Raw genomic sequence first — 26,262 nt, 5'->3', positions numbered from 1 at the left:
TCAAACCTGCAGCTTCCACCACTCCCAAGATGGTGCACACAGCAAACGCTGCTCTCATACACCCTTCATTGTCTCTTAAGCATGAACCATCAACAACAAAAAAATCAAATCAGATTCAGGCAAGGGTTCATCAACAACGTCAGGTTGTCAGGTCTGGGTTTGGTAAATAGCTCAGTAACATCTAGGCAGTCATGCTCTTCACAATCCTCTCCTTCTTCTTGCGAAAGAGGCAACAACGTGGCAGGATTCAAAGTGGTACCACATTTCAGAGTAACATTTTCGGAGGCCAATATAACCATCTCATACTTTGTGAGTCTGTTATTCGTTAAATACTGTGTCTTGGTTCTTGTCATTAACAGTTCTACTGAATGTGACACACAAACAATCAGTGGGTGACCCATCACTATGCTTTCACATCTTTCAATGCTGACACCTGTTGCAGCAACGGATTTGAGACATCCGGACAATGCAGAAGCTTCGGGATCTAACGTAGCGGAAAAATAAGCCAATGGTCAACGGGCACCTCCATGTGTCTGTACAAGGACTGCTAACGCACATCCTTCCTTCTCACGGAAGAAGAGCGAAAACGCTTTGTTGTAATATGGCATTCCCAGAGCTGGGGCGCAACACAGGCTCTCTCTCAGCTCATGGAAGGCTCTCAAGCAATCGTCATCCCATGGTACCGGATCACTAATGTCCTTAAGAGTCAACCTTAACAGTGGTTTTGCTTGCAAGGAAAAATTTGAGATCTACTGTCGACAATAGCCGACCTTTCCCAAAAACATGCAGACTTCTTTCTCTGTTTTCAGAGTTCCCATTTGCAGAATTGTCTCAAAGCGATCTGGTGACACACTCTGTTTTCCTTTCTCAATTTGGTGCCATAGACACTGAACTTCAGTCTGACAATACTGAAGTTTGTTTGGGGACACTTTGTGTCCATTCTCTGTCAAATGATTCAGCAAAGCCACTGTGTCGATCCTGCAAGCATCTTTAGTCTCTGATGCGACCAAAAGATCATCGATATAATGAACCAGGACTGAGCTCTGGGGCATCAACAGTCCTTCAAGATTCTTTTTCATACATTGAGTAAAGATAGAGGGGCTTTCTGTATACCCTTGAGGAATACGACACCATGTTAACACACGATCATCCATCCTAAATGCGAAAATTAATTGGCTATCCTTGTGGAGTGGTATGGAGAAAAACACCTGACATAAATCAATGACTGTAAACCATTCTGCCTCACTTGGTATTTGAAATAGTATAATAGCTGGATTCAGTACCACAGGACAACATGGGATCACTATTTCATTAACCATGCACAAATCCTGTACTATTCTGTACTTGCCACTAGGCTTCTATAGTCCCATTATAGGTGAGTTACGGGGACTTCCTCTTATCTCCTTTAGAATGCCTTGTGCAATCATAGACTCAATTACAGGTCTTATTCCAGCCACAGCTTCTGGATTCAATTTATACTGCAGTGTTCGTGGGAATTCAGCATTTGGTTTGACCTGTATCTTAACAGGTTCAACCCCTCGAATCAAACCAATCTCCTCACCTGTAAAATCCCACACTTTCGGTGAAACTGAATCTCTCAAATCATGGGGTAATTCCTCTGGCATGAGAACCACAAACATTTCTGCACACAAGCTCATATTGGCTATTTTAAAATCAGTATTGTCATCATAGGTTTGCAACTCCACACCCCTCAGAGTGCATGATATGGTACAATTTAGCTTACACAAAAGATCTCGTCCCAATAAATAGACTGGGCTTGAATCACACACCACAAATTGGTGTTTGTCTTGGAATGGTCCTATTCTCACAGGTAACTCGTTAGTCATTTTCAAATTGGTAACTCCCACCACTTGGATCGATTTTCCTGAAAGGGATACATGTGGGACCACTTCTGTCCTTACAGTGGAGCGCGCAGCTCCAGTGTCTAACAAAAAGGTAACAGGATGTCCATTCACCTCAGCATCTACAAATGGTACACTCTAATCTACTTCCAGAGCCATACCCAAAGTGCACTCTACCTGCACCCCCTCTGACACTCATGAGATCTTTGAGTTTGGTCAAATCTGTCTTGAATCTCAAAATAAGGCATCTGATGATATACTGGATTACTTATGGGTATTCTTGGAGACTGAGGTATCTGCATTTGCAACTCTCAACCTCCCCCATACATGGATCTAGGTCTTGTCACAGTGTTCAAACCCTCAGACATCTGTCCTTCTCCCTCATATTGTATTTGATTTGCTGGATTTAACACTCGCACTTCCAATCCCCGATTGTGTGACAATAATGGCAAGCAGTGACCTTCTTTTGATTTGCCACCCAATCACTTCCCATACCTGCATCCATACCCCTTCCTCTTCCCTGTCCAGGTTGAGGTACAGTTTGTTGATTCATTCCCCTACCACTTCCTCTTCCTCGGCCCATCGCTCCTCCAACCCCTTGCATTCAATCAGGCCTTTCGGCATTCCTCAACTGTACCAGCATCAATTTATCTTTCATTTTCTTTTGTGCTGCTTCTACTTGCTCATTGCAGTATTTTGCATAACTCAGAATTTCATCCACTGACTTATTTTGCAAACATATCAAATAATTCTGTATCATCAAGCTAATATCAGATTTCAATCCTAATACAAACTTTGAGACAAACTGTCCCATGTCTTTCTGCTCAATGGTGTCTAATCCACTATGTTGTTTAAAAGCCATAAAGGTCTCTCATAATAGTCATGTACCGACTACTTAGGATCTTGAGTAGTATGATTGATTTTAAGCCAATCGACAGTCTGAGGAGCTACTTTGTATTGCAGCCATGTGATCACTTGCTCATATTTCTTAATTACCTCGTGTAAAGGACCATGACTCACCTCATCTCTAGCTGTTTCTGTGGTTGGCCAATGAATGGCAACTTTGTATGCCGCCCACAAATCACCCGGGACCACTATATTAAACAGAGTGTTCAAATAATCCGTAACACTTTCGAAATCTTAACAAATCTGTCAATCTGTTTATACCAATCAGCAGGTTTTTCACTCAGCCGAGGAAAATCATTAGTGAATGCTGCCAATCACCCCTGCTCCATGGTACATGGACATACCCCCCATTTTGTACTTCTCTCAAAGGGTAATTTCCTGCTGCATCCATCCCTCCACCAGGAGGCAGAGTATCTCCTATCACTTTCTTGGCACTTTTCTTTTTAGACCATCTTTCTTCCCATTTATCTAATTCTCTCCACTGTCACATCCCTAATCATCTAATTTGTGCCTTTAGTCCTGTCTTTCCATTTTCTTCTAAGTATTAATCAGTATAATTCAATCCACAACTTCCCTGCATCAACTTTGTCTTGGTCAAATCCACCTCATACCTTCGTGCCAACTGTACCAATGCTTTGTGGGCTCGCTTTGCCTTTTTTGTAACATCCTTAGCTACAAATAACAAATCGCTTGGGTCATATGTTTCAATTCTTTCCAATGGCAGGCTCCCTTCTATCACCTCATCTATCTCTGCTTTCAATCTTACCACATCTATCAATGGTGCCTTCATTGTTACTTGTATAATTTTCTGACCTCTTTCACTTCCTGATTGCTCCCTGACACAACTTTGTGCTCTCCTTAGACCTACACTCTCCTCCATTCTCAACACTGGGCGGTTTTCTCTCTCACAACTTCGACTTCTCCAATGGTTACCCTCAAATATATTCTGTGGTTCGGACAGTACTTTAGGTGTTTCTCATCTCATATCCAATAGCTCTCTCTGTATCATTGACTCCCTCACCCATGGAACCCACATTCAAATGCCTGACCTAGAATTTTCCAAAGCTCCTGTTCATCTTCGTTCTGACCCACTGTCCATCCTTGATGGGTCAGCCGTAGCTGGCAGTGAAGTACTAGCTTCCACTGGCATCTGAGCCATCCCTGTTCCACTCATTGTAAGACTCCCTCCAGATATAGTCTCTTCCCCTTCTCCTGGTTGCGATTGATTTCCACCTGTCCTCTCTCTAGAGTTATATATTGAAACTACAGGTCCAATAGTAACTGGTACTGTAAGAGCTTCTGGCATGCGCATGGTACATGCTGTGTCGTCTGGCTCAGGAGCTGCGTACCCTATTCCTCCGGATCCTCACGGAATTCTTATTCCCACTGACATTCTCCCTCCTGTTGTCTGCTCCTCTGAACCCATTCGTCTCACTCCTAAAGCTTCTTCTGTTTGCTGTGATTTTTCTGGCTCCAACCTGGAGTCAAAAGGTGGAGGACGTTCTGCTAGCAGTCTTTCTAAAAAGCTATCATCTGTATCACTGTCCTCCTCTGTCTTACTCTTTTCTTCCGACCCTCCTTTTAGCAATCTGAATGGATATAGGCGCACTCCCTCTATGGTATCTACTCTCCATCTCTTTAATTGTGCATCCTACCTAGCATCCTGATATGCCTTCATTGCCTTTTTCATTCTTCCCTGTGACGCTTCTCTTCTTTCGCTATCGCTGCTCTCATCCATGCATCTAATGCCTCAAATTGTGTTGGCCTTGGTGGAGGTTTCCGAGAAGCCATCACTCCCCTCAGCTGGTACAGCACCTCCATTCGAAATGACCCATAAAGAGGGAACGCCAATTCTCCCTCTTTCTCTTTAATTTTATGCCAATTTTGCAGCCACACTATAGTACGGAGTCCCACATTCGTTGACATATATTGTGCCGGGGTATCCTCTGGTGGAGCTCCTTCTCCTACCCGAGTCACCACCCCTGTGTCACCTCTACACAAATCCCGCAACACTTTAAAACATCTCATCATGGAAATCAATAATTTGCAGCCCAAATATAATTTTTTTTACTTCGGGCGAACCTCTACCAATCCCAGCGCGGCGTTACATCAACCGACCTATGACGTCATTGCTCCCTCTTTGGAGCGGCACACCCTCCTTTACAATTTCACCTCATACACTCTCTCACACATCCGTACTACAAGTAACTGTATATCCAAAAGTTATTAAACCAAGTAACTACTTCCTACGACAGTCACAACTTAAAGTTACATAAACAAATAATTGTCCGTCAGCTAAAAGATCGACAGAGCACTCTTACAAGAACATTCATCCGCTGTGACCCCCGACCTGCGTTGGTCATTCAATCAACCATAATCCACCCACAGTACCTGAGGCTTTCTACCGCGACGTACTCCTGCATTCACACAAAGTTCCCTATCACAAGTGAATCGTCGATAGCACTTCATGACACCCACAATATTGATCAGACAATTACAAATACAACTATCCCGGGATCTTGGACATCTCTTGAGTCCGCTCACCAAACTTCCTGATGCGCACGTCTCCGGACCACTAAACCGATTAACACACACTCACTCGACTTGTATCCCAACTTCGCAAGACATCACACAATTAATTCATCACCGCAATCTAACACACCACACAGTTTCATACTCATGCTACCTCAATTGTCTGCCGCACCATCAGCATTCGCTGACCTCCATCAATCTTCAACTTCCCATCATTTACTCTGTGTCCAGAGCCCTATGTTTTTCTGTTTCTACTCTAATTCCTCCTTCTCCTTTCTTTTTTAGAGGCAAACCATCCTCTGCTACCATTTGATTACGCTAAATGTATTCCTTGCCTTACCTACTGAATCCAATACTGATGGTCTTTTATTTGCCTGCTAAAAGTGGTAGAGGGGGAGCAAAACAATTCAAGATTATACTTAAAAATTAGCCATGTTTGAAAGGACCACAGACTCCGAATTTCAATTTGTGGATTTATTATAAGGCCAAAAATAATTGAATATAAACTCACCTCAATATCAGAGTATATAGGTACATGAAAATCAATACAGAGCCAAGTCTACGAATATAATTCATCCGGCATAAAAGGCACAATGTCATGAACTCCAAAATCAAAATGCAACACAAAATAGAAGCTGAGTCCAATTCTCTTTTCATTGAGAAGTAAACGAAAATATATTTCTCTACACTGCGCTAAATGAGGGTCCTGCCTATCTCCTTTATATCATACCCCAAAGGTGTCAGCACGTGTTGACTTCCTAAGAAGTACTCAAGTCAAATTGGGTCTGATAGCTTAAGGCTACAGAGCTCATTCTAAGATGCTTCTGTTTCTCCGAAAAAATAGAATTCTCTCGAATCTGTTCCTGAGCACCATACAAAAAGGCAATGTTCCGCCCCCAACACGTCACATAATGACTCTTTTCATTGCAACATTTTAGTAATTTTCCCCAGGAGTATTAGTTTGTTCAGCTCATCTCCAGTGGCCTTGGTTCTCAAATAGGCTAGACACGAAAGGCGTCCTCCCTTTTCGTCTTCCAGTCTTCTTCAAAGACATTCCGGGTATCTCCTTAATCTAAGAATAACAAGGTCAAATTCCTGCACCAGTAGTAAAATGAGAGCATACTATCTCTGAATACAAGAAGGATTTGTTTAATTATTTCTTGAGCAACCAAGGAGAATAGAAACTAAAAAGCAATTTGGGCCTAGAAGGCAGGCAACTTGAACTACACACAGTTACATTATACGAATATAATTTCCTCCTGCACATTGTACAATCGAGAATTCTAACTTTTCTAATACAGACAAAATCCTACTTAAATGTGCATACTACATTACAAATGTTTATGTGACTTGAATAAATGCATTTTAATAATCATGAAACACTGCAAACGACAAAATATATATGGATGCATTTGAACCATGAGTATGAAGCAACCATACAATTTAGAGTGCAGTAAGCACTCTTATCAACTGCCTGGGAATACTAGGCGTATGCTTTTTTGTGTGGGTTTTTTGTTTTGCTTTAGGTGAATGAGGGTGGCTTGTCTCAAATAATATGGCCAGCACTGAAGTAGAATGAAAAAAGCTAAGAGCCCCAAAGTCAGTGCTCCTAATGCCTACAGTCATTACACCTAAAAGCACCGGATCTCATTTGATCTCAGAAGTTAAGCTTGGTCGGGCCTGGTTAGTATGTTGGTGGTAGACTGCCTGGGAATACAAGGTGCTGGAGTCTTTTTTGTCTTTTTTTTGTTTTGCTTTAAGTGAATGAATTGGGTTCTCTCGCATACTATGGCCAGCACTGTAATAGAATGAAAAAAGCTATGATTCACAAAGTCAGTGCTCTTCATGCCTACGACCGTACCTCTCTGAAAGCATTCAATCTTGTTTGATTGCAGAAGTTAAAGAGGGTCGGGCATAGTTACTACCTGCATGGTAGACTGCCTGGTAATACATGGTGCTGGAGGCTTTTTGGCTTTTTTTTATTTGCTTTAGGTGAATGAGGATGTCTTCTCACAATTATTATGGCTGCCAATGAAGTAGAATGAAAAAAGCTAAGAACCCCAAAGTAAGTGCTCTTCATGCCTATGGCCATACCACCCTGAAAGCACCTGATGTCGTCTCATCTCAGAAGTTAAGCAGGATTGGGCCTGGTTAGGACCTGGAAAGGTGATCTCCTGGCAATATCAGGTGCTGTAGGCTATGTTTTTGTTTTGCTTTAGGTGAATTAGGGTGGCTTCTCTCAATTACTATGGCCAATACTGGAGTAGAATGAATATGCCAAGAGCCCGAAAGTCAGTGCACTTCAGGCCTATTGCTATACCACCCTGAAAACACCTGACCTTGTCTGATATCAGAAGTTAAGCAGGGTTGGGCCTGATTAGTACCTGTTGGCAATACCATGTGCTGTATGGTTTTTTTGTTTTTGCTTTTGGTGCACGAGGATGGCGTGTCTTGTATACTATGCCCAGCAGTGAAGTAGAATGAAAAAAGCTATGATCCCCAAACTCAGTGCTCTTCATGCCTACAGCCATACCACCCTAAAAGCACCAGATCTCATCTGTTCTCTGAAGTTAGGCAGGGTCGAGCCTGTTAGTACCTGTGTGTGAGACCGACTGGGAAATCTAGGTGTGGAAGTTTTTTTTTTTTTTGCTCTGGTGGAATGAGGGTGGCTTGTCTTGCTTAATATTGCCAGCATTGAAGTAGAATGACAAAAGTAAAGAGCCACAAAGTCAGTGCTCTCCATGCCTACAGCCATACCTCCCTGAAAGCACCTGAGATTGTCTGATCTCAGAAATTAACCAGCGTTGGGTCTGGTTAGTACCTGGATGGGAGACTGCCTGGGAATAACAGGTGCTGAAGGCTTCTTGTTTTGCTTTAGGTGAATCAGGGTGGCCTGTCTTGCTTACTATGGCCAGCACTGAAGTAGAATTGATAAAAGCTGAAAACCCCAAAGTCAGTGCTCTTCATCCCTAGGGCCGTACCACCCTGAAAGCACCTGAATTACTCTGATCGCAGCAGTTAAGCAGGGTTGGGCCTGGTTAATACCTGGATAGTAGACTATTTTTAAATACAAGGAGCTCTAGGCTTTTTTTGATTTGCTTTAGGTGAATTAGGGTGGCTCCTCTCAATTACTATGGCCAGCACTGAAGTAAAATGAAAAAAGAAAGAAACCCAAAGTCAGTGCTCTTCATGCCTATGGCCATACTACCCTAAAGAACACCTGACCTCGTCTAATCTCAGAAGTAAGGCAGGATTGGACCTGGTTAGGACCTGGAAAGGTGACCTACTGGCAATATCAGGTGGTGTAGGCTATTTTTTTGTTTTGCTTTAGGTGAATAAGGGTTGCTTCTCTCAATTACTATGGCCAACACTGGAGTAGAATGAAAAAGCTAAGAGCCCCAAAGTCAGTTCTCTTTCAGCCTACTGCCATACCACCCTGAAAGCATCCGATCTTGGAAGTTAAGCAGGGTCAGTCCTGTTTAGTACCTGGATGGGAGACCTGCTGGCAATACCAGGTGCTGTATGCTTTTTTTTGTTTTTTGTTTTGCTTTTGGTGAATGAGTATGGGATGTCTTGTGTCCTATGGCCTGCACTGAAATAGAATGAAAAAAGCTATAATCTAGTCCTAAATCAAGATCTCGCTGCCTCCACACTCGTCAAGCGCCGCCGCTTCAAACCTATCACCTCCTATCTGAAGGAGCAGGGCAGACCTTATTCATGGGGCCATCCGTTTCACATCATTTTCAAGTTCAAGGGGAAGCTCCTACAGCTACGTTCCCTGGATGCAGCATTCGAGGCCCTGGGCTTGGAGAGGGCAGACCCAGCGACGAAACCGGCTGACTCCCAACATCAACACCGGCGACGCAGAAGCTCCACCGAATCACGGTGGGCCGATCCCCCGCGATGGTGAGACCTGACCTCTCTGCAAGCCTCCTGGAAAGAGAGGCAGCTGTCTCCTCCATGGCTCAGGTAACTGACAGCGAGCCAGGGACATGACTCTCCACGGACTGGCCAGGTTAATGTTGCAGGGTGGTCCCGGGAGGGGCTGGTGGGAGAGAGTTCGGTGATATCCACTCTCCGCGCTCCCGAGAATGGACAGTACCCGGCATCAGGGTTGGGTGCCGAACTGTGAGCCCTCCCTTGTACTGACTTTTCTCTTCCTGGGTTGTTGGGGGGTTTGAAGAGGTGGTTTCAGGGGGGTTGTTGGGCGGGCTGGGTGGGGTTGGGGGAGGGGGTGGGTGGGACATCGTGGTGGCGGCTATTCTCCTGGGGGCCTTTTACTTTCTTCTCCACTGCAGGTGGTGGCTTGCGTAGGTGGCTGATTGGGTACGCTGACCAGGCGCTGGTTCATTGGGTCCTTTACAGCCATAACATAGATGATGGTTCACTAGTGGTGGAATGCCTCCTATCTCCATAGCCACCTGGAACTTTAAGGGTCTTAACTCACCGCAGAAACGGATCAAGGTGTGGAAATACATTGTAGACCACCATCTGGATGTGATTGCCCTACATTTAGCTAGGACAGACGAATCGCGCCTTAAGCATAAATTATTCCCTTATTTATAGGTCCTTAGCTGTCACAAAACATTGTGGGGTAGCCTTGCTCTTCCGCACTGCGCTCCAATTTCAACCGCTTGGGCTCCAGAGAGATAAAGAGGGGCGATGGATAATGGTAAAGGGTGTTCTGCGAGGAAAGATCTGCACTTTTGTAGCGCTATATGCTCCCAACACTGGCCAAGTTCCCTTCCTGTCCAGCTTACTGGGGAAAATAGCGGGCTTCGTAGAGGGCTCCCTCCTGCTCTTAGGTGACTTCAATCTTATTTGGCAAAAAGACCTAGACAGTACACACACACAGAGGTCGGATTCAGGGATCTTCACATCTTCACAAAAATCTGGCCGCTAAATCCCGCTATACTGTCCTCTGCTCAAAATCTTGGCATTGCTTCAACCATGTCTATCACGCCTGACCCCCCCCTCCACTACTGCCCTTCTCCTCAACATGAGATCAGCTGCTAAGCACTAGAACAAAGTATTTTACCTCTTAGACTCCAATTCCCCAGAATTTCTGTTTTTAACCGAAACATGGTATAGATCTGACTCCTTGCCAAGCGTCCTGGCCTCCCTCCCGCCCCACTATTCTATGCTCCGTGCTGATCGATCTGAGAATAGAACAGGTGGCGGGGTGGCCCTGATTGCTCGCAAAGGTCTTCATTTTCAGACACTGGCATCCCCCATACTACCAGCAGCTGATTTCCTCGTAGTACGCTCCACCTCCCTTAAGACCCCAATTTCCTGCGTACTTACGTATCGACCACCTCAGTCATCCCTTGGCTTTCTCTCTGCCTTCCAGAATTTACTGGCCACCTTAGTAGTCAATAGTGCCTCTGTCCTCGTTCTGGGAGACTTCAACTTTTGGCCTACTGACCCCGCCGAGGACACTACGTCCAAAGACTTCACTCAATTGCTTCTTAGCCTCAATTTCACTCAGCACGTGCAAGGCCCCACCCACAACCGGGGCCACATCCTTGATCAGATTTGGACACTAAATATTCCGATTTCCACTCCCACGATCTCGCCCTGTCTTTGGTCGGATCATTCCCTGCTTGCTTTTTCCTTGGATTTGAGCCATAAACCATCACCTTCCCTCCCCAAAAACACCTGGGCAAGGAATTGGCACATGGTCGACATTCCATCCCTCTGTAACTCGATAGCTGCCACCTGCCCAGATCTATCGGGTTCGGCTCCACACTCCCAGGCCACCATCCTAGACCATTGGCTTATCAAAGCCTGCGACCCAGTGGCCCCCCTGAAGCGGATTACCATCAACCGTACCCATAATGCCAACAAGTGGTTCAGCCCTGGTCTTAAAGCCAAGAAACTAGAGTTACGGCAAGCCGAACGAGCCTGGAGAAGAGCGTATTGCCCCACCCACAGACAACACTTCACTGCTCTACTCAGTGAATATAAACTAGCCATTCTGACAGCTAAGACCGAATATTTCTCTGGGCGCATTCTAGCTGCAGAAAGCCAGCCTCGCGAGATTTTCTCCACCGTCCACGAGCTGGCATCATCGGACAGAACTCTACCCAAGATCCCCCCTCCCAGGTTCTATGTGACTCGCTTAACGAGTTCTTTATTGAAAAAATAGCCCTCATCAAAGCTAACATCCCCCCCCCTTTGCTCACTCTTACCCACCCCCAACCTCCAGCCAATAACCGGTCCCTCACCTCTATTCCCCCACTGACCAGTGAATCCTTGCCCCTTTTACTCAGGCGTGTCAAGTCGGGCTCCCCAGTCGACATCGGCCTGGCACGCATTCTCTGTCAGATTTTTACTGTATGTCCATCCCCTGCCCTCACTTTCCTGAATAATTGTTTCACCTTTGGCTTTGTCCCGGCCTCCTTCAAGACTGCTATAATTCTCCCTATACTGAAAAAACCGGGGGCTGACCCCTCTTCCCTGGCAAACTACCGCCCTATATCCCTCCTCCCTTATTTGGGAAAGGTAGCAGAGTCCCACGTCACCCAGGTGCTCACCTCCTTCATCGAGAACAGTAACTACCTCGCACCCGGCCAGGCGGGCTTCCGCCCCAGCCACTCTACTGAGAAGGTGGTTATCTCAGTCATGGACCAGCTCAGGGAGGGACTGGATACCAACACCCCTCAGGCCCTGGTCCTCCTGGACCTGTCTGCCGCTTTTGACACGGTGGACCACTCCATTCTTTTGTCCTGTGTCAAGGCGGCGGGCATGGGGGATCAGGTTCTGGCCTGGATAGGCTCCTTCCTGGATGATCGCACTCAGGCGGTCCACCTTGCCGAATTCGCGGCCCCGCCCCGCAGGGTGAAATGCGGTGTCAAGTCGGGCTCCCCAGTCGACATCGGCCTGGCACGCATTCTCTGTCAGATTTTTACTGTATGTCCATCCCCTGCCCTCACTTTCCTGAATAATTGTTTCACCTTTGGCTTTGTCCCGGCCTCCTTCAAGACTGCTATAATTCTCCCTATACTGAAAAAACCGGGGGCTGACCCCTCTTCCCTGGCAAACTACCGCCCTATATCCCTCCTCCCTTATTTGGGAAAGGTAGCAGAGTCCCACGTCACCCAGGTGCTCACCTCCTTCATCGAGAACAGTAACTACCTCGCACCCGGCCAGGCGGGCTTCCGCCCCAGCCACTCTACTGAGAAGGTGGTTATCTCAGTCATGGACCAGCTCAGGGAGGGACTGGATACCAACACCCCTCAGGCCCTGGTCCTCCTGGACCTGTCTGCCGCTTTTGACACGGTGGACCACTCCATTCTTTTGTCCTGTGTCAAGGCGGCGGGCATGGGGGATCAGGTTCTGGCCTGGATAGGCTCCTTCCTGGATGATCGCACTCAGGCGGTCCACCTTGCCGAATTCGCGGCCCCGCCCCGCAGGGTGAAATGCGGTGTCCCTCAGGGCTCCTCTCTCTCCCCCCTTTTATTTAACCTTTACATCTTTCCTCTTATTTTTGCACTCCAACAGATGGAGGTCACAGTTTACAACTATGCTGATGACCTACAACATATTTTTAATTTCCACTAGCTTCCAGTCCGTCATGCTGTTTATCCGGGATTGGATGAACTCAAACCACCTCAAACTCAACCCGGATAAAACAGAGCTGATTTTGACTGGAGGCAGTGGCAACCCCTGGTCGCCATCATTCTGGCCCCCCTCTCTTGGTCCTCCTCCCATCCCCTCTCACTCAGTTAAGACCCTTGGCATCACACTCAATCATCATTTGACATTTCACACCCATATCAGTTCTGTTGTTTCTTCTTGTTTCTTTACCTTGCGCATTATTAGGAAAGTATCCCGGTTCTTCTCTCCCTCCGCACTTAAACTGATTGTAATGGCCATGGTCTTATCCAAGATCGATTATGGGAACATTATTTATAATGGTGCCCCCGCCTAGGCACTCCAACGCCTTCAGCTGGTGCAGAACCAGGCATCCCGCCTGGTGCATGGCCTATCTAAATATCATCACTCTTCACCTCTTCTCATGGCTCTTCACTGGCTCCCTAATAAACAAAGAGCCCTCTTCAAACTTGGCTGCCTCACTTTTCAAGCCCGGGCGGGTACTGCCCCCGCCTTCATTAACTCTGCCATCCACAACTACAGCCCTTCCAGAGACCTACGCTCCTCCACTAAATCTTTATTAGTCATCCCCCGCTTTAAGAAAAAACGATCTGGTGGCTAGAAATTTTTGGTCCTTGCGCCCACCTTCTGGAACACCCTTCCGCCCCCTGTCAGATCCTCCCCTTCCTACACTGAGTTTCGCAAAGCCCTTAAGACTTTTCTGTTTCAGCAAGCTTTTAGCCCATAGTCCCGGTACCCTCCCCAGTTCATGAATCCTTTAGCGCCAAGAAACTGCTCAGTGAATGTGCGCTTTACAAATTGCTAAAAATTCAAATTCAAATTCACAGTAGAAACACAACATTGCATTCAGGACCTAGGACTTCTAGACACTTGGCGGGCTCTTTACCCACAAACGCGCGACTTCACATTCTTTTCCCATGTCCACAGAACATACTCCCGACTAGACTATATCTTTATCAGCCAATCCTTGTGAGGCACCCTTCAGGATGCAAAGATTTTCCCCCTCTCGGTCTCAGACCACAGCCTGTACTCGATTAGCCTGCAGTGGCGTGGGCCGGCGCCGACCACACCCAAGTGGTACTTCCCGCCTTCCCTAGTACGCGATAAGGAATCATGTCTTAAACTACGCGCGGCCATCTCCACTTTCTTCGCCACAAATCCCCCGGAAGATACATCCGAATTTATTAACTGGAATGCTCTGAAAGCGGTACTTAGGGGCGAGTGCATCGCTCTTAACTCAGCTCTCAATAAACTGCCCGCTCGGGAACACGAGGCTCTTGAGGATGAACTTTCGGCTGTCGAGCTCTCTTACAAGAGTGACCCCACACGACAGAAACTACAACAGCTTACGGCTCTCAGAGGCAAGCTCCGAGCTATTTATTCCAACAGGAAAGAACTTACTCTCCTTAAGCTTCTGCAGCTTTCGTACTCGCAGAGCAATAAAATAGGCAAACACTTAGCGCGCCAATTACGGGATAAGAGGGAGAGAGAATATATAGGTGGGATACTGGACTCAACGGGCCAGATAGCCTACAGAGACGAGGGGAAAGCTGCGACCTTCGGATCCTTCAATGAAGATCTTTATACAGGGGATCCCCTAGACAGTGAGGCCCAACAGGCGTTCCTTGACTCCCTAGGATTTCCACAGGTCTCCGAAGACTGGAACGCTCGGCTTACAGCCCCTATAACTCTTGCTGAAGTTACTTCAGCAATCACCTCACTGAAAACTAATAATGCCCCTGGACCCGATGGCTACACGGCGCTCTTTTATAAAATGTTTGCCCCTGAACTCTCCCCGCGCCTGGTCTCTCTTTTTTTTTTTTGGCAAAGGTGTTTTTATTGATTGATAAAGACAAAGAAAAAAAGATGTGACAGTCCCGCACAACTTCCCACGCAGGGGCAAGAAATGAAAGCAGGGTGAAAAGAGGATCTCTAATTCCGAGCGGTACCATGGCCATCTCAAATAGAACTGTCTCAGTCTATATGCAGTAGCGGCACGTCCAGGCCGACTGCTAATGAAGGGTAAGAGCTACTTCATAGAATAGGCCGAAAAGAAATTCTAAGTGCTAAAGCATGTAGAAAGTTGTGGGCTCCTCTTGAGGGAGAGCTCCGCAAGGTCCCTATGACTGGGACTTCGCATAAACATAAACATAAATCCCCCCTACTCCCCCCGCCCCCCTCCCCAGTGGTGGTAGCATGTATTCTTAAAAGTAGAAAACCATAAGGATGGTGGCAATCATAGTTGGAACAAATGAAGTGCCCGCACACTAGGCGGACAGACTGCGGAGGGAAGACCTTTGGAGAGAAACTGAACCAAGGGGCCCCAACGATATATAAAGTTTTTAAAATCGTCTCGGAAAATGTCAGCCATTCTCTCCACACTCAGCAACTTCCACAGCCTTGCATGCCAAAGTGAGATCGCGGGGGCCTCTCTCTGCTTCCAGGCCGCCGCGAGGGTTAGTTTAGCTGCCCCCACGCATAGCCACATTATCCTCTTATCAGCTTTCGTTTGATGCTCAAGCTCTGGGTCTCGAAGGCCTAGCAATATATGAGCTATGGATTCCTCGATGGGATAGCCTAGTATCTCTTTAATGTGGGACAAGATCTCCTCCCAATAAGGCCGGATGATGGGGCAGTCCCACCAAATATGGCGGAAGTCCCCTAGCAGCCCACAAACCCGCCAACACTAGTCTGAGGAGTTCAGGAAGATCCGTCTCAACTTGGCCGGGTAGAGATACCAGTCCATGATCATTTTGAGGTGGGCCTCCCGGAGGTCTATCGAATGGTTGTGTTTCGCTACATCGGACCATAGACGAGACTGCTCTACCTCAGTGATATCACGTCCAATCACTCCCTCCCACATGGATATATACCGAGGTCTGGGGGACATGGTAGTGGATAGAAGAAGGCTATACAAGAAGGAGATTGTCCGTCGCATGGTGGAGATCTTCAAAAGGAAGGACTCAAAAGTTGTAGGTGGTCTGGTGGCTGCCTCCCTCACCGGGGGGGGGAGGGCCCAGTGCAATAATTGAGTGTGGTGGTACTTCTCGGATTGTTGGATACCATAGTCCCGCATGCAGTTGTCAATTGTGAGAGGTGCATGGCCATGGAATAAGTGTGTCAAGGCAAAACACCCTCCCTCCCTCCACTTGTCAAAGGGCCCCTCATGTGCCGCCGGGGGGAAGGCTGGATTAAAGTGTATAGGGGTAAATGGAGAAGGAAGTGTCGTCCATCGGTCATCACCAGAGATCGAGTCCCATACCTTAAGGGTAGTGCTAGTGGGGGTGCTAACGTAGGCATTCCTGGGCCTATCGTTTTTGGGTTTCCACACCAGGTCCCATATCGACCGTTCTGCTACACTTCTGTTCATATGCAGCCAATGCTTTTCCGATTCTCTTTGGGACCATTCTACCAAGACACGGAGTTGTGCTGCCTTAAAGTACAAGTGCATGTCAGGAAGGCCTGTTCCACCCTCCCTCCTTGGGTGACGGAGAGTAGCGTAGGAGAAGCAGGCTCTACCCCCCTGCCAGATAAAGCAGAGTATCTGCATTTTGACCCATCTAAAGAAGTCCCCATCAGGGGTGATGGGCAATGCTTGAAAAAGGTGTCGAAATTTAGGGAGAAGGGTCATCTTGAGCGCATGATTGCGCCCAAGCCAGGAGATAAACATCAATTTCCACCGGGCTAGGGTTGTCTTGATGGATGCAAGCAGAGGCGAGAAATTAGCGGAATAGAGCTTCTCAACTGTGGGAGTCAGTTGGATCCCCAGATACTGTATAGAGGTGTGAGTCCACGATAGGGTTGTGGTAGATTGAAGATGCAGTGCCTCCGTTGGGGGCAAAGTGAGGTTAAGGACCTGGGACTTCCCATAATTTACCTTCAAGCCTTCCACCTCTTCAAAGCGGAGCAAGGCCTCCTGAGTGTAGGGTAAGGAGTGGGCGTGGTCTGAAAGAGAGAGTAGGACATCATCTGCAAACAGGGTGATCTTGTGTGATTCTTCAGTGAAAGGAAGGCCATGGATATCGGGATCCTCCCTCACTGCCACCGCCTGTGGTTCTATACTCAGGGCAAAAAGCAGGGGGGAGAGGGGGCACCCCTGGCTTCTGCCTCGGAAGTGGAGGAAGGGCGCGGAGACATGGCCATTGACTACTACTCTAGAGCGGGGGGCGCTGAAGTTGGCCTTAAGCATCGTTAAAAATTTGGAGGAGGAGCCAAAGGATGTCAGGGTGAGGAACAGGAAGCTCCAATCCACCCTGTCAAATGCTTTTTCAGCATCCAAACCCACTAGCACCACAGGGATCCTGAACTTGTTAGCTTTTTCGATGAGATGTACCACCCGTCGGGTGTTGTCTTGGGTTTGTCTGCCCTTGATGAAGCCAGACTGGTCCGGGTGGATGAGAGCTGGCAGCAGGTCTTGTACTCTCCCTGCCAGTATGGACGAGTAAAGCTTGGCGTCCAGATTGAGTAGGGCTATCGGTCTATAGGATGCGCACAGCGACGGGTCCTTCCCCGGTTTGAGGATAACTGAGATTAACGCTTCAGCCATAGACCCGGGGGACACCCCTTCGGCAGCCATGCAATTGAATAGTTGGACCAGAAAATCGAACAGTTCAGAGGCAAAAGTTTTATAAATGGTCGCAGTGAGTCCGTCAGACCCTGGGGACTTATGGGGTTTCAGGGATTTAATGGCCGCTAGGACCTCCTCTCTGGTGAAAGGGGCGACCAGGTGGTCATTCCATTCCGCCGACACCTGAGGGAGTGGAAGCGTCTTCAAGTATGTCTCCTGTGCCCCGATGTTGGGGGAATCCCCGGTGTAGAGGGCTTTGTAAAAGTCTCCGAAGAGTCCCGCCTTGGTACTATCGTGATGAATGACGGAGCCCCGCCCATCACGTATGCCCCCAATTTATTCCTTCCCCCGCTTGTCTCGGAGTTGGCAGGCCAGGTGTTTCCCCACCTTATTACCTTGGGAATATGAGAATTGTCGCAGCTTCAGTAGCGTGAGCTCAGCTCTGTTATTATAGTGGGCCCTAAGCTTCCCCCTGACTGCCGCTAACTGCTGCTCTGCCCGCCGGGATGGGTTCTTCTTGTGGGCGAGTTCAAGCGAGGAAAGATCATCCTCTAGTTGTTCCCGCTCCTTCCTTCGTAGTTTGTTAAGGGCAGCGTTGAGGGCTATGCAGCTGCCACGGATAGAGGCTTTAAAGGCGTCCCACGTGATGTAAATCGACGTGTCGCCTATAGCGTTAAGTTCAAAGAAAGTGGTTATAGCTTTTCTCAGCTCTTGGCAGGAGGTTGCATCACGAGTCAGAGGGGCAGGAAAATACCATCTACGGTAGGTGGCATCCAGGGCTTCCCAATGTAGGCAAATAGCTACCAGACTATGATCTGAGATGGACAATGGGAAGATCTTGGCTTTGCGCAGGTCCCCCCGGAGAGATTGGCTAAGGAAGAAGTGGTCCAAGCGCGAGTAGGAGCGGTGGACATGTGAGAAGAAAGTAAAATCCCTGGAGTGCGGGTTCAAGGATCGCCAGCCATCCACCAACCCCATGTCTGCGATCATTTGTTGGGTATCAGGGGAGAATAGGCTGGTGTCCGATCTCTGGTGATGAGTGCTGTCCATATCCCTCTGCCAAATGAGGTTAAAATCCTCCATTACCACTAGAGGACCCTCCACAAAGTCTAGGACTGTCTTCAGCAGGTCCTGTACAAACCCGTTCTGACCTACATTGGGGGCATAGAGGACCAGGAATGTACAGAGTCTACCCCGAAGCACTCCCTTGACCCCCAGCCAGCGCCCCTCCTTGTCATTAAGCACTCCTGTGGGCTGGAAGTGTAGGTTCGCCCGGAACATAAGAGCCACCCCCCTGTGCTTCGTAGGGGCAGAGGACCTATATATGAAGGGGAACTGTTTATGCTTGAGGCAGGAGTCATCGTTCCGAGACAAATGGGTTTCTTGTAGCCCCACCACAACTAAGTGATGATCCATAATATATTTCCAGACTTTCTGGCGCTTTTGTGGGGAGTTCAGCCCCTTCACGTTCCAGGTCCCTAAGGTGAGTGGCATCTTAGGAGCGGGGATACCTCTTGCATGCCATGGGGTCTACGGGCTCGTCTAGTCCCCCATCCCCGAGCAAAGAATAAACTGCAAGCCATTCCGCCTCTGTGAACCATTTCGCGCTGCCACACAGTCCGCATTGCAATAGCAAGAATATAACGAAAGTTCCCCAAGCCACCAACACCTCCCTCCCCCCTCCACCCCCCCGCCAGCATAGACCACGAAATACGCGCTATGAGCCAACCCTCGCTATCACCACTGTCCCCCCCTACCCACCCCGCCTACCCCCTCAACATCCCCAAAGAAAGAACACAATAAACTGCACAAATTAGAAAAAGTCTGAAGGACATGGGGATATGACACCAGTCACTGCCCCTCCAGATCGCGTCCTCGGACTCCCTCACGATCATGGAGAGAAAACTCAAGTGTTACCTCAGAGTGGAGGCCCCCTCCGGCGCCTGCAGGTGGCTCTCTTGGTTTCACAAAGCCGCTTCATCTGGATCTGCTGCTGCCTCAGTGACCTGGGCCACCGAGGCGACCGCTGCGCCCCGTTCGTGCAGCCTTGCAGACAGGTCTGACCCCCCCTTCTGCAATGGCTTGCCCACACTTTGCCACTCTGCCGAGCGCCGTCATCGTCTGCCAGTCGAGCCACCGCTCATAGACGCCGGCTCCGGGCGGTCCAGGCCCAGAAGCTCCATCGCCGCCTCCAGAGAACATACTTGGATCAGCTTATTTTGCCAGCGGAAGATGAGACGGAAGGGGTGCCCCCAAGAATAGGGCACTTTTTGCTCCTGGAAGTCCCTGCGCTTCTGCAGGGTGGAGGCTGCCAGATCCTGGTACAACTGGGGGCGATGGTCCCGGAACTGGAGGGGAGCCAGATCTCGTGCTTTCCGGAGTATCCGTTCCTTCAGCTGAAAGTCATGGACGCACACTAAGATGTAGGGGGTGGCGCATGAGCTCCACGTGGCAGCCCCACCCTGTGCACTCGGTCAATGCGGATGGTCTGGATGTCCTCCTCTCCCAGAATGTGTTTGAACAGCGACTCAACGTACTCCCTCAGGTCAGCCCCCTCGCCCTTCCAGGGAACCGAACGTATGCGAATATTGTTGCGACGGGACCTGTTTTCCAAGTCCTCTGCGTGGGCCTGTAGGTCCAGGTTTTGCTCCGTCAAGCGGATCACGTCCTGCTGGAGCTGGTGAATGTCCTCAGACGTACCCACGTCGTGCTCCTCCAATGTCGCACTCGCTCCCCTACTTCGTCCATATCCCTCCTCACATCGCGCAAGTCTGAGGCCAATTGTGAGCGCAGCTCTGATATGTCCTCTTTAAAGGATGCAAAGAGTTCTATCATGAAGGCCTTGGTCGCGGGTTCATCGTTTTCACTCTTTTTTGGGGATTTGTCCAGGATAGGTGAGGTAGCAGGCGCCGTTCCCCTCGGGATCCCCTCTTTCCCAGGTTTCTCTTTCTTCGTCCTGTTGGACACCATGGTTGCCAAGACGCGCCACCAGGACCTCTCTGATTGTATGCACTTTCACCCAGGGGTAGGGTTGGGCCCAGGCGCCCCAACGCTGGCCTCGTAGTTCCCCAGCCGACCGGCCACCAGGTACAGCACTCCACAGGGATATATCCACCCGCCGAGACTCAGGACGGGGGCCCCCGGTCAGCGTCGTCTGCATAGAGGGTCAGCGAGAAGCCGCAGGAGGGTCCACACTCCCTTGCTATACTTCCAGGCAGTAGGGTAAAAAAGGCAGGGGGTCCACACCTCGGGTGCCGCTTCTAGCAATGGGCACTCTCCGCACACATGGGTACCCACACACCTCTAACCGGCCGGTGAGATAGGAGGGGGGCAGGCAATCTCGGAACGGGCAGCACCTGCACACGTCGCGCCCCGCCGTTCCCCCTCCGCCAAGTCCTGCTGGGAGATCTCGAGCGGCCCTCGGCCAGGCTGGCAACGTAAGTGGGGGTAAGTCGCCAGGGAGGTCGCACGCCGCGGTCCAACCGCTCCCCCTCTTCAGGCTGTGGGGATCCCCCCGTTCCCGCTGACGCTCACCTCTATGCGTAGGCGTTCACTGCTGGATCCAGTCTCCCCTCAATCCAGGCCAGCCACCAGGCCCCAGCAGGCCGTCGATTACTCCCCCCACGGGTCCGCTGACCTGGCCCCCGCGGCCGACCCTACCAGTCTTTTCAATGGGCGTGAGCTTTGACTGTAGGCTCCTCACTGCGAGCCCGGCTCCGGCACCAAGGCTCCGCTCCTCCAGTCCGCCGGGGGTCTAAGCAGCAGCGCGGTGGAAGCCCGGATACAGCATCTCCGTAGGCCCGAGATCCCCGGGCTCAATTTTCGTGCCGCCGATATCTGCGCAGCCGCCCGCCCTTCCGTATCTCAGAGCATTTGAGGGGCCCAGGGGCGCTGTCTCGCTGTCGCCGGGGGGTCGCTGCTTCGGCACTGTCCGGGATCTGCCCCAAACCCGGCCGAGGGTGAGAAAGCGGAGCGCCGGCTCCGATGGCCCCAGCAAGGGCGGCCCAACTGCTCACTCCCTGGCGAGGCCCGCGTCGGCCTCCGGGTCTCTTCACGCCGTCGACGATCAAACAGCCGCGGGAACTCCGGGACTCCCCAAGCTCGTCACCGGGGTCCGGGGAGAGCGAGCGGCAGAGGAACACAGGCGTTTGGTAGCCCAAGAGGGTGCTGAACAAAGCTTATAGAGAGCCTGGCGCCGGAGGGACTCAGAAACGCGTCCTACTCCGCCGCCATCTTCGAGAAAAACCCTGGTCTCTCTTTTTAATGCAATTGCTGGCGAAAGTAGGTCAACCAACACCCTGGCAGAAGCCGTAATATCAGTTATACTTAAGCCTGGGAAGGAGCCACAGAGCTGCGCCTCCTACAGGCTGATCGCTCTGCTGAATCTGGACGCCAAACTCTACTAATCAATCATCGCTAAATGCCTGAACGACCTTATGCCACTCCTCATCCACCCAGACCAGTCCGGCTTTATTTCAGGGAGACAAACACATGACAATACCCGTCGGATCATACACCTCATAGAAAAAGCTAATAAACTTCACATTCCAGCAATCATGGTGGGCCTCAACGCGGAGAAGGCCTTTGACCGGGTCAACTGGTCTTCTCTGTTCAAAACAATGTCTGCTTTTGGCATTTCATCCCAATTTATCGCCATGGTGCAGGCGAACTACCGCGCCCCCATCTCAAGAGTGGTGGTCAACGGAGCCCGCTCTGGTGCCTTCACACACTCTTGGGGGACCCATCAGGGGTGCCCCCTCTCTCCACTCCTCTTCGTGCTTAGTATCGAACCCTTGGCGATTTCATTGTGGCGGAACCCGGATATCAAGGGCATCCCCTTTGCAGGAGACTCTCATAGAGTCTCGCTATTTACCGACGACATCCTCTTGTCCCTTACAGAACCTGAGAGCTCCCTCCCAGGCTTACACACGGAGTTAACTCGTTTGAGGCTTTAGCAGGCTTCAAGGTCAACACTGGGAAGTCCTTCATTCTTAACCTCTCCCTCCCCACAGACCGGGCTGCTGACCTTCGCTCATCGACCCCGCTTGCTTGGGCCCCCAAGTCGCTCCAATATCTGGGGGTGTCCTTGACCCTGACGATACAGGGGCTTTTTAGAGCCAACTTTCCCCCTCTCCTCGCTCAAATTCAATCAGAACTGGCGAGGTGGAAGCCGCTCTTCCTTTCCTGGCCTGGGCGCATACACGCCATTAAGATAACACTCCTGCCCAAACTCCTCTACCTTTTCCAGGCACTTCCCATAGGATTGGATGCCAACTTTTTCCAGAGGCTCAAGACCATGATTTCACGCTTTATTTGGCAAGGCGGCCGATCACGTTTTTCATTCTCCCATCTCTGTCGCCCCCGCACGGAAGGAGTGGTCGGTCTACCGAATATCCAGCTGTACTATAAAGCGGCCCAACTAAGAGTATTGGTTGAATGGACCCAGAAAGACTCTGAAAAACATTGGCTCCACATGGACCGCAGCGTCGTGGGCAGAACGGTCTGGGACCTGGCTTGGCGCCCTCGTAGGGATAGACCTCCGAATGCGTACCTGAGTACACCTACATATACTACGCTACGGGTATGGGATACTGTCGCCAGCGAGGATAGGTGGACTACCTTCCCCTCCCCCTACACCCTGATTCACCACACTTCTTTATTCCCCCCGGCTTTAAACGAGGGGCCCTTTGATACCTGGAAGCAAGGGGGTTGTCTAGCACTGATACATCTGTTTCGGGACGGGGAACCGGTCACCTTTAAGGAATGCCAGGACGAATTTCACCAGCCTGACTCAGAAGCGTATCATTACACTCAGCTCATGCACTGGGCCCTACACCCAGAGGTCCGAGAGGCGGCTACGCACCCCCTGACCAAATTTGAAGCATTTCTTGCTAAGTCTTCCTCAATGAGGGGAGTGATTTCCTTTATATACGCATTACTACTCAAATCCACTACCTCGCCGCGGCCCAGATATATGAATATGTGGGAGGCCCTCCTACAGCGCCCCATTGGAGAGGAGGAGTTGTTGCACCTCTGGGTAGATACCCACCGCTTTAATCACTCAGTTGCTCTTAGAGAGGCCCACCTCAAAACTATGATGGAGTGGTATCTCCACCCTTCCAGACCCCGGAAAATCTTCCCCAAAGCCTCGGACAGATATTGGAGGGGGTGTGGCCACTTGGGTGACTTTCGTCACATATGGTGGGACTGCCCTTCTATTAGACCGTATTGGGAAGAAATACTGGCGCACATAAAGGAGATACTAGGTTACCCTATTCCCACTGACATGGCAGGGGTTTTGCTGGGACTGCATGACCCATCCCTACTGCATCAGACCCGGGCGGATAAAATGATTATGTGGCTGTGCATTGGGGTGGCCAAGGTCACCCTGGCGGCGGCCTGGAAGAAGAAGGAAGCCCCAGCCATATCCCTCTGGCATGCCCGCCTATGGCAACTCTTGAGTTTGGAGCGGATGTCAGACATTTTTAGGGATGATTTTAAAAACTTTGAATTTCGGTGGGGCCCACTAGTGGCTTTCCTTTCTAAGGGACTTCCTTCGGCAGTTTGCCCCCCCACCATTAGGACTCTACACCTATTTCAACTGTGAGTGATATGTGGGGGCACTGCTGCGCTCCGCCCTTGTCTTGATCCACTCTTTCTTGTTTCACCTTCTCCGTCATTTCTTTTAGCCTTCGCCGCCATCACGAGGGGAGGGGAGGGAGGTGGGGGGGATTGGGGGGGTCATTTAATTGTCAAAATGCAAGGTTGGCCTCCTGTTGAGGCAATTTAGTCAGCCCAAACCTGCCAGGTAATGTTCAGCGATCATGGGCGGGACCTATTCTATCTATCGCTCGTCAACTCTCGAGGTCCTGTTGACTTTTGCACTTTTGCACTTATGCTCCGGGTAGGGGAGCCTTCCTCGCTGACTCAGCAGCCGGGATATGTCGACCCTTGTGGTCCTTCAGCGAACTGCCCACCCCGTCGGAGGTTTTGTGGACATTGTCTATGGTTGCTTTCCATGATTGCCCTGTCCTCAACACGCCTGCTCTCCCTACCTTGAGGACCCTGTAGTTCTGGCTATGACTGTCACTGCATTGTGTATTACTGTATCCTTCAATAAAAATATTTTTGAAGAAAAAAGCTATAATCCCCAAACTCGGCGCTCTTCATACCTCCCTGTAAGTACCTGATCTCAGAAATTATGCAGGATCTGGCAATATCAGGTGCTGTAGGCTATTTTTTTTGTTTTGCTTCAGGTGAATGAGGGTGGCTTCTCTCAATTACTATGGCCAATACTGGAGTAGAATAAAAAAAAGCTAGGAGCCCCAATGTCAGTGCTCTTCATGCCTAGGGCCATACCACCCTAAAACCACCTGATCTCCTATGATCTCAGAAGGTAAGCAGAGTTGAACCTGGTTAGTACCAGGATGGGCGACTGCCTGGGAGTACCAGGTGTTGTATGCTCCCTTGATCTTTTTTTGTATTGCTTTAGGTGAATGAGGGAGGCTTCTCGCACTTACCAGACCAGCACTGAAGTAGAATGAAAAAAGCTAAGATCCCCGAAGTCAGTGCTCTTCATGCCTACGGTCAGACAACCCTGAAAGGACCTGGTCTCGTCTGATCACAAAAGTTAAGCAGGGTCAGGCCTGGTTAATACCTGGTTATGAGACCGACTGGTAATACCAGGTGCTCTAGGCTTTTTGTTTTGCTTTAGGTGAGTGAGAGTGACTTGTCTTGGTTACTGTTGCCAGCACTGAAATAGAATGAAAAAAGTCAAGAGCCCCAAACTCAGTGCCTTCATACCACCTGAAAGCACCTGAGCTTGTCTGATTTCAAAAGTTAAGCAGAATCAGCTTGATTAGTACCTGGATGGGAGACCACCTGGGGATACTAGGTGCTGTAGGCTGTTTCATTTTTTGTTTGTTTTGCTTTAGGTAAATAAGGGTGGCTTGTCTCGTGTAATATGACATGCACTGAAGTAGAATGAAAAAAGCTTAGTGCCCCAAAGTCAGTGCTCCTAATGCCTACAGCCATTCCACCCTCAAAGCACCTGATCTCATCTGATCTCAGAAGTTAAGAAGAGTCAGGCCTGGGTAGTATGTGGGTGGTAGACTGCCAGGGAATACCAGGTGCTGGAGTCTTTTTTGTCTTTTTTTGTTTCACTTTTGGGGAATGAGGGTGGCTTGTCACGCATACTATAGCCAGCACTGAAGTAGAATGAAAAAGCTATGATTCACAAAGTCAGTGCTCTTCATGCCTATGGCCATACCACCCTAAAGCACCTGATCTCGTCTGATCTCTGAAGTTAGCCAGGGTCAGGCCTGGTTAGTACCTGGATTGGAGACAGACTGGATATACCAGGTGCTGAAGGCTTCTTGTTTTGCTTTAGGCGAATGAGTATGGCTTGTCTCGCTTGCTATTGCCAGCACTGAAGTAGAATGAAAAATGTAAAGAGCTACAAAGGCAGTGCTCTTCATGTCTACGGCCATACCACCCTCAAAGCACCTGAGCTCGCCTTTGTCTTATCTCAGAAGTTAAGCAGGGTCAGGCCTGGTTAGTACCTGGATGGGATTCCACCTGGGAATTCGAGGTGCTAAAGGCTTTTTGTTGTGCTTTAGGTGAATGAGGGTGGCTTGTCTTGCATACAATGGCCAACACTGAAGTAGAATGAAAAAAGCTAGGAGCCCCAAAGTCAGTTCTCTTCCTGCTTACAGTAATGCCTCCCTGAAAGCACCTGAGCTTGTCTGATCAGAAAAGTTAAGCAGGGTCGAACCTTGT

At 49.5% G+C, this 26,262-nt stretch overlaps 4 pseudogenes; all 4 read left to right on the top strand.

Annotated features, from left to right (window-relative positions):
• Nucleotides 1-7,380: 7,380 nt before the first annotated feature.
• Nucleotides 7,381-7,499, top strand: LOC147732772 (5S ribosomal RNA; annotated as a pseudogene).
• A 544-nt stretch (nucleotides 7,500-8,043) lies between these two features.
• On the top strand, nucleotides 8,044-8,162 carry LOC147732771 (5S ribosomal RNA; annotated as a pseudogene).
• A 16,667-nt stretch (nucleotides 8,163-24,829) lies between these two features.
• LOC147732770 (5S ribosomal RNA) lies at nucleotides 24,830-24,948 on the top strand (annotated as a pseudogene).
• A 558-nt stretch (nucleotides 24,949-25,506) lies between these two features.
• LOC147732769 (5S ribosomal RNA) lies at nucleotides 25,507-25,625 on the top strand (annotated as a pseudogene).
• The last annotated feature ends 637 nt before the right edge of the window (nucleotides 25,626-26,262 follow it).

This window comes from Lissotriton vulgaris, chromosome 2_1, assembly GCF_964263255.1.
Source record: "Lissotriton vulgaris chromosome 2_1, aLisVul1.2, whole genome shotgun sequence".
Classification (NCBI taxonomy): Eukaryota; Metazoa; Chordata; class Amphibia; order Caudata; family Salamandridae; genus Lissotriton; species Lissotriton vulgaris.
The sequence above is the reverse complement of the archived record's forward strand: the minus strand, read 5'-3'. Positions and strand labels throughout refer to the sequence as shown.